Genomic DNA, 13,283 nt, shown 5'->3' on the forward strand with positions numbered 1-13,283 from the left:
GATTCCACTATGCTCAACATTTGTTACATTTACACATTTCACATTCTGCGATTCCATTAGCAAGTGTCCGTTGTCGTTAACATGTGAATGGCAAAAGTGCCGTTTCTTTATATAAACAGCTAATCGACTTGATTTGCATTTAGCTAAGCAAAGTTTTTCTTCCAAAAGTCAAATAATACGACCTCGAAGTAGGGGCTCCATTTAATGGACATCTTTAACTGTTAAAAACTGTGGGATTAGTAAAATTAAAAATTATAATTTAAAGATAACAGCTGTTTGCGCGAATAATACTTTCATATTTTTCATAAAATATTTAGGAAATTCGATAAATCATCACAAAAAACTCGAATTAATCGGGGCGAATACCAAAATTGTTTGCAAATGTGAAAAATGTGGTTTCATATGGGCAAACGTACAGGCATCATACTTCACATTCGCATAAAATGTAAGAAATGTTGATAGTAGCTTTTAAAAAATAAGAATTACATACATATCTGGAAGATCTCCTTTCCCGAGCTGTATAATCCATATACTCACATATAAACCATGTCAATTTAATGTATGCACTCGCTTAATATTACAAATGGAACAAACAAGAGACACGCCCACCTAAAAGCAGCTACCCCCCTACCCCCCTCCCCACTCTCTATAAATCAGTTGGGTCTTATCTAGAGTAAATGGTTTTTTACTTTTTTTTGCCGATAAACTGCGCCCGTCAGCAAAACTATGCCAAGGCGGCGGCCCCGCCCCCATTTGCCCATTTTGTTTATCCAAAAATATATATACACAAATAAATAGGCGTTGCTGCGTGGGGGCGTGGGAGGGGGGGCGTCAAGTGCTTGCGCCCGGAGGCTTAACATTGAAATCCGTATTTTGACTAGTCATAAACTTTCGGCTGCCGTAGAAGATGCCGAGATAGGACTCCGTCTGCTACGACGTTTGCTCAAGTAATTAGCGTTAATACCAGAACATAAATTGGCTCAAGCCCTGAGAAGCTCGGACTCGGTTATTTGGTTTGGTATTCGAGTTTCAGTTGAGTTTAAATAGCTGCACAGTGAGGCAAACAGCTGAAAATAGGCTGAAAATTGAAAGCTGAAAGGTTTTTGAGTGGGACTCAAATCGATATTATCTAAATCATAGCTTGCTGGACAGGCTATAAATTATCCCCCAACGGGTCGGTGATTTCTCATGATTATTTCTTTATCCTAACTACCTAACAGTATAAATATCTAGTATAGATTTCCCTACTTTATTAATGACTTCTTTCTCTCTTTTTTCCTATTTATTGTATTTTCTTAAATAATATAATATAATATATACTTATCCTAAGTACTTAACACTCTTTATATCTAGTATACATTTCCAAACATTCCTAAAACCTTATTTTTTCCTATTTATTGTATTTTCTTAAATAATATAGTATGCTAAGATTATTTTTAATTTTTGCTCAAGAACATTATTATCTCTACTAACACCTTGCTATGAAAAGGAGCAAAGCTGGTCGGACGGGCAAATAAAACACATCCAACGTGTCGTTGATGCTATTAGAAAATTGTGTATTCTAATAAGGCTTTTATCATTTAATTTGTATAATTTGATGCATTGAATAACTAGGAAGACGCTCGTTTTTGTCGAACATAAATAAACAAATAAATATAAATATAATATAGTAAATAAACTATATAATATATATGCCAGCATAATCTTAGCTACTGAAGAGCACATTCTCGCAGAGTTCAAATAACTCTTCATAATATGATTTGGCTAATGGACATTGCTGAAAAGCTAATTACGAGTGCGTTAATTAAATTGCACGCTCTGCGCCAAAATGACAGCCTATTGAGAGCTCAGAGACGGGCTGTCAGCCCCCACAGAAGATATGTTCAAGTTTGTAAGCTTTCTGAGTGCCAAGTTGATCCCCGAGCCAATTGCACGCGGAAGTGGCTGTCCGTAAAGAGACAAGAGCGAAACGTGGCCAAAACTGACAACAAACTGGCCAAAAAGGCAGCAAAAACAAACAAAAAACAACCAGAAAGATGTGCTATATAAGGCAAGCCGAAGCTTAAATGCCCTTGCCAAAGGTTGAGGAGAATCGTGAGAATCGGCTAAGATAACTTGATATCTACTCTTCTCGGGAGTTAGAGAACGAATCAGCCAGGCGTAACATATTTCTTTGCTTAACTAAACTACCCGCTGTTAGGGTATTAGAAGTCTTAGCACACATATCATTGACTAAATCAGTTAGACGGCAACCAGTTGGACGGCTTTTTGGGGCCGACAAACTGAAACTGAAGGCGACAAATGTTCTTGGCAAATATCAAAACTTTGCCGATTATCATCAACGCGATGATGATGATGATGATGTTGGAATGATATTTGGCTTTAAAACAGAAACCAGTTGGACTAGTTGAATTTGCTTAAATTACGCACAACAACACCTACACATGGCCAGATAAATATAGATATCGTTTCATAGTTCGAAAGTCGAGAAAAGTGTTGAATTCAATTGAGAGCCATTAAATTGGGCGCTCTTCGCCTCTAAAATGGTGTCAAAGGCAACCTTGTGCTTGGCTTAAAAATGTAAATGTTAAGAAATTACCATAAAATGCGAAACGTGCCCCATGCTGCGTTGCGGCCAACAAAAGCAAAAGCGGCAAAAACTAAGCTAACCAAAAGCTCGCACACTTGACTTTCGTGGCTTTGAATATCAAAATTAGTGCGTGTCTCCAAATGCGCTTTTTCGGGTAGTCGACAAAACAGACAAACAACACGAAAACAACAACAAAACCATATCAAAAGAGTGAGAGTGCGTCAGGCGGGGGTATGCTCGACTAGGCGATACCCTCAACTCGTAGGGCTAGAAGCTAACTGAACAGACATTCGCGCTTCCTTCTCTATCTCTTCTTCCCTTAGCCGGACACTATGGGAAATTCTTGACTAGCTTCGGATCGTATAGTCCGATCTATACGCAATTTTTAAGGCTTAGATAAGGCATACAAAAGATTATATATAGAAAATAACAAGACTCTACCTTAACCTCACACCATGGAAAATGCATTCTTAATCACCTTCGGTGCTTATAGTCCGATCTATAAGCAATTTTAAGATCTAAAAAAATGCATAAAAAAGTTTCTATATATCAAAGCACTAGGCTCTACTTAAGCAACCTACATATTGAGTTCCTTTAGCCCGACATTCTAGGAAATTCTTGATTTACATCGGCGCTTATAGTCCGATCTATATACCAAATAACAAGGCATTACCTTAAGTAACCTACATACCAAGTTCCCTTAGCCTCAGACTATGAGAAATGCATTCTTAATAACCTTCGGCGCTTATAGTCCGATCTATAAACAATTATCAGGTCTTAATTAAGGCATACAAAAGTTTGTATAGACCAAAGCACAAGACCCTACCTTAAGCAACCCACATACCAAGTTCCCTTAGCCCCACACTATGGGAAATTATTGATTAAATTCGGCGCTTAAAGTCCGTTCTATTTACAATTTTCCATCTACCAGAGCACAAGGCTCTACCTTAGGCAACCCACATACCAAGATTCACTTAATCTTCGAGCTATGCTCATTACACATTAAGAGTTTGTAGCTGCTTGTTTTGCCTCTTACAAACATTTACACAAAAACATGATACCCCTTTTAACCAAGCTCAACTTGTTCAGGGTATCACAAGTTGTTAGAGAGAAGGAAAGATGGGGGGTACGTTTAATGGTCTGTGTGGAAGTCTCCAAAATTTACGAGCAGCCCTATGAGATATGGTTATGGCTGATGTGTTTATTGTGTCAACTGAAACTGAAACTGTAATAGAAACTTCCACATTTGCGCAGGCCGTCGTTAGATATTCATACGGCTGGGATAACGTTGGGCGCCACAACGATTGCCCCACGTTGGGCGCCTATGCAAATAGTAGGCCCTGGCAAACGGGCATTCACATAGCTGAAGCTAGCTACGCGTTTATTTATTTGCCAACAGCACGAAAGAAGTTGTGTGTGCCCCGATTACAGTACACACTCGCTACAGTAAACCCCTGTCATATGCTTCATCTGCTGTCTGCGATTTCCCAGCACAATTTAAGCCGCTGAAAACTTATGAAACTTCTTTAACTTTTGCCTGGAAGGCAGCGAATTCTGGCCACAAATTGGCTTAAAAGTTGCCCGGCATTATCCGGCGTTTAATTTGATTTGCTGCGCTTTTAATTATGCTTTGTAACTGCTAGAAATGTCTTTATTTATTATGCTAATGCCAAGCACAGAGATATTTACATATGCAGCAACATTTCTGTGTTTATCTTGACTCGCACGCACGCACCCAACGTTGACGCTGGCGTTAAAGCTAACGTTAAGGTTGACGTTCACGTTGTCGTTGACGCCAGTTGAGGCGCACCTTGCTTCCGGTGCCGTTCGAGGGGTCACTTTTTGTGTTGTCAATTGCTTCGCTTCGTTTTTTGTTTGTTGTTGTTTTCACTTTATTTAACAACATAAATACCCGAACCAACTAATTGGAGGGATATGATGTGAAATTAGTTGAAATCTAACCAAAACTTTCTGGTTTACTTAACGATCGGGTTTTAAACTAATTGCAAAGATCATTGCACAAATTCAGAGACATGTGAAACAGATATGTTTCACGCTTTTCTGAAAATCCACGCCCATGTGTGGAAAATGTGGGTGAAAGGTTGGATAGGGGTTAAGTTTAGCTTTCTTATTTAAAATAAACTTCCTTCAGTTAGTTAAATATATCTATATGTAATTGGTGCAGGTATTTTCAAGTCGTGCAGACTTTTCTTTACCTGCCGCAATTTACATTCGTATGCCCGACGCATTTGGCATTTTCATCGCTAATGCTTATATTTTTCAGACCAGGTCGCAGCACGTGCGTAAATATCTGCCCTCAGGCCACCGCCCGCTCCCCCTCCCCCCCCCTCCCACTCTCCCCCTGTGGGCCAGGTGCCATTATGACTGTTGTGGCAACCATAATTAAACGCCAAAATGCTAGAAATTGCTGTCGACGCGGTTCTACGCTGTGTTTTTGCCTTTTTGTCGTCGTGTCGTGGGTCGTGCCTTGGTGTTGTCGACTTTTGTTTCATTTTCATTTTTATTTCACTTGTAGAAATCGACGGGAAGATTGCATAATTGCGTATACGACACGGCGACACCCGCTAGCCGTGACATTTTTGGCCCGGCTTTTAATGATGGAAAGTGTAAGTGGCAAACGGAAAATAAAAACAAAAGTTTCAATGCAAAGGCATAATAGAAATTGTGAAGCTTTAAGCGAATGGGCACGAGATTCGTGAGGTAGAAAACTTATATAGTTATGGAATATGCAAATATAATAATAACTACATCCCGACTGATTGATTGATGAGCCATCACCAAGCAGCAGATTCGTGTAAAGAAGCAGAAAATAAACAGGAAATGCATATTTGGATATAACAACATCCTGACTAATTGATTGATGGGAAGGCAGGTGGAAATATATATGGAAAATATGAATGAAATATAATAATAAATATATCTATATCCTGACTGATTGATTGATTGATGATCAACATGCGTTGGTGGTTTCATTCGTGTGGAAGAAATTTGTATAGAAGCATTAGATTCGTAAACTAGGAAACTATAGAGAGAAGAAACAGCAAATGCTTATATAAATATCTATCTATGTCCTGACTAAATGATTGATCAGAAAACAGGTAGAAAAATATGTAGATAAGTTATAAAAAAGGCAAATATACATATAGCTACAACTGAATGATTGACATCCAAACATAATGCAGCAGATTCTTGCTGTAGAAAAATATGTGGAATAGATATAGGAAATGTATACATTAATATATCTACATTCTGACTGATTGATTGATGATCAAGCGCCAGATTCGTTCAGCAGTAAAATATATATAGAAAAGATACTGGAAATTCATATATTAATGTAGAAAGATATACTGTTAAGGTACAGGAAATGCATAGCTACATCCTGACTGACTGATTGATGAGAAAGCAAGTAGAAAAGATACAGGAAATGTATACATCAATATATCGAAGTCCTGACTGATTGACTGCCTGGCTGATTGAATGCTGATTCGTGCAGTATGAAAATATGTAGAAAAGATACTCATAACGCATATATTAAAATGGATACATCCTGACTGATTGATTAATGGAAAACCACTTACAAAAATACATTGTAAAGATACAGGAAATGCGCAACGACATTCTGACTGACTGAGAATCGAAGTAGAAAAGATACACTAAATCTAAAGAAAAATGTATCTAAGTAGTGGCTGATTGACTGCCTTACTGCTTGACTGATTGTCTGATTGATGGTCAACGCACAATATTCACCAAAAACTTGCGGAATTGAAATCGAATTTAGGCTTGTGCAGTAAGTCAGCCATAAAACACGCAACATTTTTCACGTTTACGCAAAATTCATTAATAATTTCCACGGAATCTAAACGGACGCTTAATCTTATCAGGAATGCCGGATTTCGGATCCGCTGGCCCATTACAATTTCCATTACTCATGGACGCGGCTATTGTGAAATGGCAAATGGGGAATATGAAAGCAGCTGAAGCTAAAGAGCCGTTGCACTGTTATTAATTGAATCAATGACAAAACGAAATTCAATGCGCACACACGAGCACACAAACACAAACATGGCGAGCTACTCCAAAATTTTATCAGCCTGGCGCCATGTGGCGTATGCGCAATATTATTACCCATACGACCGTTACGACCCCTGAGAGAGAAGTGTGTAAGCGGCGTCCGCAATGGCAAAGCAAACAAATTGAAGCATTTTCGCAATGCACAAAGAAGTTGGAATTATTAATGGCCCAATAGAATCAATATTGTGTGTACACGCAGAGAAAAATATTTAATTAACTTGCAAAGAAATAGAAAATAATTCTATTACAAAATGATTGAAAGAAAAATGTTAAGACTTTCATAGGAAATGCTGAGTTTAACTTGTGATGGTTTTTCTTTGCGAATGACTACTGTATATTGATAAGTTATTAAATCGCGTAAATTATCTATAGAAATATTGTCTCTCTCTATATAATTATAATTCAATTTATTAGTTATTTAATTAACTTGAGAATGTGAGATGATTCTGCTACAATATTATTTTAAAAAATGTTAAGACTTTCTTAGAATATGCTGAGTTTAACTTGTGATGGTTTTTCTTTGCGAGTGCCTACTGTATATTGATAAGATATTAAATGAGGATTGCCTATTAATAAAAGTTTGTTTGAACTTTAAAGATTGTTTGTCATCGATAGGCAATTAATCGCTTTTAGCTTATCGCTTAACTTATCTATAGAAATATTGTCTCTTTATGCTTATTGTCGCTTTTTATAATTGTAATTTAATTAAGTATTATTTTTATTTAATTTATATATATTTATTGGGAATTAAAAGGTTTTTTCTGTACGTATTAATTTTGTATATTTAAGGTATAATTTTTTGTCAATTCTCAAGTAATATATGCACAATTATTTTCTATAATTATTCATTTCCGGTTTCAATGAAATACTCTTGGTATGTAATTCCCTGTAATTTTGTTGGGTTTGACAATATTTATTTGGGATTTGTTTGACCAATGAGTGTTCCCCCTTTTCTCGCGTGCAATTCCAAAGTTCTCGCGTTCGCTTTGTGTGCAACATGATAAAAGGCAATGCCAGAGCCAGCCATTCACCAGGTTCCTGATAAGAGCTACCGCTATTGACGGCTGCTATTGCCATTGCCTGGACACTATCAGCAATTGATATCGGAAGCGACTACGTCGACAACGGGGCCTGATAACGATGACGACGACGACGCCAAAGTCACTTCAGTTCGCTCGGGTTACACACAGGCGCCGCCGCAGGGCGTCCAATAATATTGATAATCACTGTGAAATTGTAGCAGCAAGAGCTGGCACGACTATCGGGATACCCTGCATGTCGAAAAATGCATACGATATCATTGAAAGTTCGATTTTTCCGCTTGATATTAAAATTTTGAAAAAAGGTTTAAAATAGTCATATATTGTTTAATGACTATTTATTTTTCGGCATGGCAAAAAAGAATTACATTAATTAGACATTTTTCCGATATGAAGCTTGATATTAAAATTAAAAAAAAAAAGGTTTTTTTGTTCTTCAATAACTATTTATTTTACTATTTATTATTTATTTATTAATTTATTTATTATTCTATTTATTTTGTGGCATGTCAAAAAAGGTTTACATTAATTACAAAATTTCAAAAGTTAGCTGAAATCAGCAAAAATTTGGCATTTCTATAGATTTTATTGCACATTCCTTCGAATATAGTATACCCTCTTGCATTTGCCACTACAGGGTATTAACAGCAACAACAGTAACTGCGAACGAACGAGGCAACGACAGCAATCATTGAGCAATTGACAAGTTCATTTGGGAACTGCGACACTTTTCATAGGGCTGCGGTCCAGAACCCAAATTTACATTTGTTTACCCCAACACATATATAGAGGGACTTGTGTGTGTGTGTGAGTGTGGCAGCTGCTGCCTTAGCTGATAATGTTGTCAAATTAACATATTAGCAGTCAGAGCGAACACATAATTATATGTAAATGGGCTTTTGTCGCCTGGCTGTCTTATCAGGTGGTCGCCGCAACTCATTAGAACTGGCTCCACAGTCATTGAACTTGGAGCCTCTCTCTCTCTCTCTCTCTCGATCTCTCGCTCTTTCAGTTGCACTTACTTTTATTCAAGTAGCCGTTTAATGAGTTAGTTTTTTTTTTATAAGCACAAAATTTGACACTTTGATGCGCAAACTATTCGAAACCGGCGAAACGAAGACAAAACAAAGGCCAAACAAAAACGAAGCAGAATGCACAACAGACGGCAGCAGGTGTGTTTGTTGTTTTTATTTGTTGGCTTTCCTTGCCGTTGAGGAAATCGAAAGAGGCAACGACGCAGCTGTCAACACACGCGACGATGTTTGCAGTTTTGAGCGCAACGCAGCTAAATTATCGCATAATTTGAATGCAGTTGCTGCTGCCAGCAAATGCAGCGCATATTTCGTGCTGCAGACACTTACACATACATGCATACACACTCGTACACGCACACAGGCCACAATTCGATTTAGGCTAGCGATAACGACGACGACGGCGACTCTCCAATAACGAACTGCACGCGGCGAACACTCGACGGCAACTGAATGCTAGTCGAAAATGCTATGCTGCTGTTAATGTTAGGCTTAACAGCAGCGGCTCTTATACGCTGTTAACAGCGCTGCCTAGCAGCAGCTGAATTCGCCGTCGCCCGAACAGCTGTGCTTGCTGTTGTTGCCGGCTTTTTGTGCGTGTCTCGGGCTTGTTTTGGTGGTGGTCGTATAAGAGTCATTGACGCGCGTATAAGACTGCAGCAATCACGCTTGGCGTTTGTTGTTGTTCGTATAAGTGTTTTTAAATGAGCTTAGAAAGTAATTGAACGTTAACTTAAGTTGTTTTTTGGGGAAACTATTTAATTTATATATAACTATAATAAAGTAAATATGTATATATATGCATATGTAGAAATGTCGTATATACATATATGTCTTTAATTTAATTTTTAATTATTTTATTTCGAAACAGTTTTTTGATATAAGCTGCATCTCTTTTCTTTAAAACGTTTTAAATCTATCATAGCTTTAATTTATTTAAATAATTTTAAGCAACAAACATGTTTCGGCATTTACAATTCATGCTATCAATTCGCTTAGCCCTTAATCAAATCATTTAGCCAAAAACGTATTCAACATTCAAATACATAAAAATAAAGGATACGCTCGAATGCGTCGCAGGACCTTTGCATTGTTGTTAACAATCCATCATTATCGCATAGACATCCGGCGCAGGAAACGCAGCAGCAGCAGGAGGTAGCCGGAGCAGGAGCAGGAGCCGGAGTCGAGCGCGGGGGAGTGCCAACATTGCATTACAATTTGTGGCTGCCTCTTTCAGCGATCCCCTTGGCAGACACACACACACTCGCACACACACAAATTGCTACGTGGCGCACGTGTCTGACAGCATTTGTTGGGGATTATATGGCGCAGACCAGGCCGAATCGGCCAGAACTCTAGCGAAACTGAAAGTGAGTCGCGTGGACGGGCAAGGATATGCTGGCAGATAGACAGAAAAGACAGGACACAGGCCGACAGGCGGGCTGCAGGACTCAAGTACTCCCTGCCAGGCAAGCCACTCAGTCAGTTGGTCGTGGATTTTCAATACCCGGCACTCGCTTCAAACAAATGAGGTATATAAGCTGACTGAGAGCTGTTCGGCATTATCAATAATGACTACGACTCTTTTTGGCCGCAGTTCAAATATATTAAAGGGCGGGATGTGGGGTAGGGTATTGCAATAATATACTATTTTTAAGTAGCGTCCACTCTAGAAGAATTAATATACCAAATTTGGGGTCTCTAGCTCCTTTAATACCCGAGATAAGCTCAGAAAACCGCAGAAAATCGATATTTATCGATTTTAAGAAAAGTGTTGCAGCTGTCGATAAATAAGAAATTCGTTTGCAGCCTGCAATATAGAAAAATATGTAGCCTGAACTTAAAATATATCGCAGCAAGTCTGAGCTCGCACTTATATGTATATATATTTTTAACGATTTTTGGGCAAATGAAAGCTGCCGCAGTTGGGTGCAGGGTATCTTACAATCGTGCACACTCGGCCAGAGCGCTTTTGAAATATATTTTACTCTAGAGCTGCTTTTCACTGAGCTCGAATTAAAATAGACAGATATATCTGAATCGATATTTATCGGTTTTTGGAAAATATAAGCTTTCGTAGTTGGGTACAGGGTATCTTACAATCGGTCACTCTCAACCATAGCGCACTATAAATATATTTTACTCATGAGTTCGTTTTCGCTTGTTTTCAGAGTACGGGTATTTAGACAGTCGCATACCCTTTGTTTTCGGCTGACGCCCCTTTTGCCTATTTGAAAGTTGCATTTGCCGGCAATTTTCCATCTCCATCAACAGAGCGAGGGAGGGAGAGAGGGAGGGGGGAGGGGGAGCGTGGGGTAGTTCGTTTAACTTTCAACCACGTCGGTTGCTGCGGTTTATGCAAATTAGCAAAGTTAACATTTACCAAATTGTTGACGCTACCAAAATTTCATTTCGGCCCAAAACTCTGTGGGAGGAGGAGAAGGAGGAGGGATGGGGATGGGAGGTTGCAGCAAGTGCTGCCCCCCCAACACGGAAGTGCAACTCGATGGTGGTGGCAAAATCAAAGTGTTTGCCAGCTTTTTGATCAGCTATGTGTTAAAAGACGTTCCTCTTTAGGGAACCACGAAACTTCCCCTCCGACAGAGAGAGAGAGAGAGAGATATAGCTGGGCTATTTTTGTGGCGACTGCTTTATTAAGCGGATTTGAGTTGACAAGCGGCCAAGTGATGGCATGCACCTGCATGTCGTCTCCATGCCACATGCCACATGCCACATGTGCCCCAAAGCTATCTATCATAATTAGAATTGGAATTTGTTATGTGTGCGTGTGCCACATAAATTAGGCGCGCAACTGGCGCAACTGCAAATAGAGCGTCAAATAGGATTTCATTTAATTTCCGCCCGAAAAGGACATTAAAACTTCTTTTCATACCCTGTGAATGTGTAAAAAGAGTATATTTGTTTTCTGTAAATGTATGTAACAGACAGAAGGAAGCATCTCCGAACAAAACGAGAAGCCACTCGATCTAGCCCTCTTTGCCAGTCCGTGTGTCTGTAGTACTCCGAAATCCAGGGACTTCATATAAATATTATCCTATATATATTATACAAGAATAATTTAGATGACAAATTGATCTGGAGGCCAAACCATGCACAAAAAGCCAAACCTTTTTAAAATCGGTTGAGGGGTGGGGGTGGGAAATTTTGACCTGTGGCTATATAGGATATTTGAGGGTATCATTTTGACATGAATTTTGACCAGGAAACATGTTGCCAACTTTTGATGCCAAATTGATCTAGAGGCCAAACCATGCACAAAAAGCCAAACTTTTTGAAAATCGGTTGAGTTTTGACCGAGCTATGGGGATGGGAAATTTTGACCTGTGGCTATATAACGGATATTTAGAGGGTACCATTTTCACATGAATTTTGACCAGGAAACATGTTGCCAACTTTTGATGCCAAATTGATCTAGAGGCCAAACCATGCACAAAAAGCCAAACTTTTTGAAAATCGGTTGAGTTTTGACCGAGCTATGGGGATGGGAAATTTTGACCTATGTATATAACGGTTTTAGAGGGTACCATTTTCACATGAATTTTGACCAGGAAACATGTTGCCAACTTTTGATGCCAAATTGATCTAGAGGCCAAACCATGCACAAAAAGCCAAACTTTATGAAAATCGGTTGAGTTTTGACCGAGCTATGGGGATGGGAAATTTTGACCTATGGCTATATAAGGATATTTGGGGGTACCATTTTCACATGAATTTTGACCAGGAAACATGTTGCCAGATTTAGATGCCACATTGATCTAGATGCCAAACCATGCACAAAAAGCCAAACTTTATGCAAATCGGTTGAGTTTTGACCGAGCTATGGGGGTGGGAAATTTTGACCTGTGGCTATATAGGATATTTGAGGGTACCATTTTCACATGAATTTTGACCAGGAAACATGTTGCCAACTTTTGATGCCAATTTGATCTAGAGGGCAAACCATGCACTAAAAGCCAAACTTTTTGAAAATCGGTTGAGTTTTGACCGAGCTATGGGGGTGGGAAATTTTGACCAGTGGCTATATAGGATATTTGAGGGAACCATTTTCACATGAATTTTGACCTGGAAACATGTTGCCAACTTTTGATGCCAATTTGATCTAGAGGCCAAACCATGCACAAAAAGCCAAACTTTATGCAAATCGGTAGAGTTTTGGCCGAGCTATGGGGGTTGGAAATTTTTTACCTATGTATATAACGGTTTTTAGGGGTACCATTTTGACATGAATTTTGACCAGGAAACATGTTGCCAGATTTTGATGCCAAATTGATCTAGAGGCCAAACCATGCAGAAAAAGCTAAACTTTATGAAAATCTGTTGAGTTTTGACCGAGTTATGGGGGTGGGAAATTTTGACCTGTGGCTATATAGGATATTTGATGGAACCATTTTCACATGAATTTTGACCTGGAAACATGTTGCCAGATTTTGATGCAAAATTGATCTAGAGGCCAAACCATGCACAAAAAGCCAAACTTTATGAAAATCGGTTGAGTTTTGACCGAGCTAT

The sequence above is a fragment of the Drosophila montana genome, unplaced genomic scaffold (assembly GCF_035044405.1).
Source record: "Drosophila montana isolate Dmon_TW-CO22-7 unplaced genomic scaffold, ASM3504440v1 contig_3469_1, whole genome shotgun sequence".
Classification (NCBI taxonomy): domain Eukaryota; kingdom Metazoa; phylum Arthropoda; class Insecta; order Diptera; family Drosophilidae; genus Drosophila; species Drosophila montana.